The sequence below is a fragment of the Pinus tabuliformis genome, chromosome 5_2, assembly GCF_031772625.1.
Source record: "Pinus tabuliformis cultivar Carrire ecotype Pingquan chromosome 5_2, CPIR1, whole genome shotgun sequence".
In the NCBI taxonomy this organism is placed as follows: domain Eukaryota; kingdom Viridiplantae; phylum Streptophyta; class Pinopsida; order Pinales; family Pinaceae; genus Pinus; species Pinus tabuliformis.
This window is the reverse complement of record NC_142306.1, coordinates 678516533-678520303: the sequence shown is the minus strand read 5'-3', so window position 1 is coordinate 678520303 and position 3771 is coordinate 678516533.

The window sequence follows — 3771 nt, the reverse complement described above, 5'->3', positions numbered from 1 at the left end:
GACATGTAATTAAATGTACTATGAACAAATTTTGAATTAGTATTACTATGTTTCCTTTTATGAAGCTTTTCTTGTGCAAAGATTTTACTGTGCGGAGGATGGGTAATATGCCTGAGAATGGGGGCATTTTCCATTTGCATTTTCTAGAATAAAATACTTGATCTCATTTTACGAAGTTTTTGCTACACATCGATAGTTCCTCCTAAAGTGAGCTAATGACATAGTAGTAGGGACCAACATTGATTATAGGTGTTTACATGAAAAAAATTATTTTTTGTAAATTCTGTGATTAAAAAACTTGTTTATGAGTGTAAGCATGCATGAATTATGCCGAAGGTCTGTGATTGTGTGGAGTGCGAAGGTCTACATGATGAAAGATTGAATGTTTCCTCCACGCAATGGATTTCCTCTATAGTTTGGCACATATGCCTATTTACAATAATATAGCCATAAACAAAGATTCAGTGCAACACCATATATGGATCCTCATCCAAGCACGATGAGGAGGATAATTGTGCCTTATTTGGAAAGGAAAATAAAGGGAAGGGGAAGTCATCCCATTCTGAATCAGATTCCAGTCAGGCTGGCAAGAAGAAGGACATGTCAAAGATTAAATGTTTTCATTGTCATGAGTTAGGACACTATGCCACAAAGTGTCTGCACAAGAAGGTCGATAAGAAGCCCTCAGGAGGAGTGGTAGGTGAAGTTCTTGCTTTAAAATTTGAACTGGATTTCACCCTCATCGTTTGCATGGTGACATCGGTGATGGGTATTGTGTGGTACCTAGATAGTGGAGCCTCATTCCATATGACCAGAAACAAAGAGTTCTTTATTGAATTGGAGAAGAAGGAACTCTAGATGCACATCGAGATGGGAGATGATGCGAGGTATAACACAACCAACATCAGTATTGTTACCTTTTAGAGGGAGTATGATTCTCCTCTCACATTAAAAGATGTCATGTATGTTATGGGTTTGAAGAATAATTTGGTTTTAGTTGCCATGTTGGATGACCGTGGCTACGATTTGATATATAGCAAGGGAAAGGCTTTCCTTTGTCACATAGCCTTAGGATAGGTTAAGCGGATCGGGGTTCAGGTGAAGAACCTATACAAATTAGATGTAGATCTGCGGTGAAACTATATTATTTTCCATCTGCGGCTCACGGTGAAACTATATTATTTTCCATCTGCGGCTCACGGTGAAACTATATTATTTTTCCATCTGTGGCCCAGAATTTCTTCGGCTCTGCGGTTTGAGCAGATATCTTCGGCTCTGCGGCTCGTCTAGATCTGACATCTGCGGCAAAGACTCTAGATCTGCGGCTCACTCTCGCTTTTTTGACAGTGTATTGAAGGCTAGGATCTGCGGCCCTTAACAGAATCGATTCGCCAGAAGCTCGGAGATTCAGAACGTCCGCAGATTAAGAACTTTCGTGTATGCTTCAACCCTACGGCAAACCCTAATTCCGTAGAGTCAAAGTTACTTCGTTTGATAAGGAGAACATTTTCTAGATGGCTCCCAGCTTCGCGAAAATAGCTGCTGGCTCTCTGTCTGCCTTGGGGCAAGCTCCTGCCCATATTGTTAGTGAAGCCCCAGCTCCCACTGTCCAACTAGTCCAGGCTTCACTCGATGAGGCTTTGAAGTTCTCTGAAAGTGCCCTAGTATGCCGATTCAATGGTTTTTGGCTGCAGCTGACAGCTCTCCACAGTTGGATCTCAGAGGTATGGAAGCCTCTAATTCCTGATGCAATTAATATCTACCCCTGTGCTAGGGGTTTCTTTATAGTAGATTTTGAAAACCGTGAAAGCAGACAATGTATTCTAGATTCTGGCCCTTGGTTTTGGGATAAATCAGGCCTATTCTTGAGGCCATGGTACCCATCATTTGATCCCTCAACAGCAGTCATAACCTCAGCACCAGTTTGGGTGAGATTTCCAAACCTACCCTTGCATCTCTGGAATCTCTCTTCACTAGAAGCCATTGGAAATGCAATTGGGAAATTTTACTGCAGGTGCCCAGAAACAGAGGAATATGTCAGAACCACATATGCACGCATATGTGTGGAAATGGACTTCAGCGCCGGATTCCCAGCTGAAATACACCTAACAAGTAAAGACTATGTGTGGAACCAGAAACTCGATTATGAAAGTGTCCTCTTCAGATGTCGATCTTGCTTTGAGACAGGCCACCTTGCCAAAAATTGCCCAAAAGCTTCCCAGAAAAATTCTGCTAGAAAAAATCACCACAGATCTACATGGTGGGAAGGAGCACAAAAAGAACACTACACTGTCATCCAAGAAGAATACTCTCGAGAAAACTCTGAATCACAAGCAATCGGGAAAGATAGAAACAATTCTCAAGACGAGCAGGGGGAAAGCCCCGCCCAACAACAAAAAGGTGAACTTAACAACCCCTCAAGCATCGACAGTTATGCGGTTTCGAATAACGCGGAAAATAAATCTTCATTTAACAGCAAAACAGATCTCCTAGACCAAACTTCTTCTCCGACTATCTCCAAAAGGATGAACACAATAGATTGCGAAGCTAAGACACCAATGTCCCAAGAACCAGAAGAGATGAAGGAGATGCAAGATAAAGAAAGTTGGAAGACTGTAGAGAAGAAAAAGAAAGCTACATCACCAATCTCGCCAAGAAAGACAAGGAGCCAGACAATTAGAAATTAAGAAAGTATAGGTCCGATAGACCAATTTGGTCTCAGTGGACGTTAACCATCATCATCAGAAGTTTGCGTTGCTTCGATCACAAAAATAGAGAAGGTGCAGAGCCAAGACATCAATGAGTTGTGTCATAGAAGACTAGGTTACTTGCACCACAAAGCTTTGAAGATCATGCAACAAATTTATACAGGACTTCCCAAGGGTACACTAGAGCAGAAAGACACATGCAAAGGGTTTACACTGGGGAAGTACACCAAAGATTCCTTTCATGATAAAGACATTCAAGCACAAGATATCCTTGATCGAGTTCACTTAGATGTGTGTGGACCGTCCTAAAAAACATCTATGGCTAAGCACATGCATTATGTAATATTTGTTGATGATTTTTCCTATAACTGTTGGATTTTCTTCATGTAGAAGAAGATCGGATGTTCGCTAAATTTTATGAGTTTAAAGCACTTGTCGAGAAAGATACTGGTAGGAAAGTTAAAGCTCTTAGAAGCGATAATGGTGGAGAATATGTGTCAAATGAATTCAAGAAATTTTGTACATCAGAAGGCATTCAACGAGAATTAATAGCAATGCATAACCCACAACAGAATGGGGTGGTTGAAAGGAAGAATAGAAGTACTGTGGGAGTTTTGTGGGTGATGTTACATGATCACGGCCTACCGTTGCACTTGTGGGTTGAAGCATACAACAAAGTTGTTTATTTGTAGAACATAAACCCTCATCCAATTCTCAGGATGTGTACACAAGAAGAAGCTTTTTTAGGTAGGAAACCAGATGTAGCACACTTCAAGATCTTTTTTTCATCAGTCTACTGTCATGTTACCAAGGATGCACATAAAAATATAGAGCCAACAGTTGAGTTGGGCATATTTTTGGGGTATAATGATACACCTCACAACTATCGGGTGTACCTTCCATCCAATAGAATGACAATGGTTTGTAGAGATGTGAAGTTTGATGAAGAGAAGGCGATGAGATGTTCCCTTCAGAGGGAGCTTCAGTTACATGTAGATGAGGATATTTTAGCTCCAAAGGAGAAAACTCAGGATGATGCGGAGCAGCCACATGCAAAGGAGCA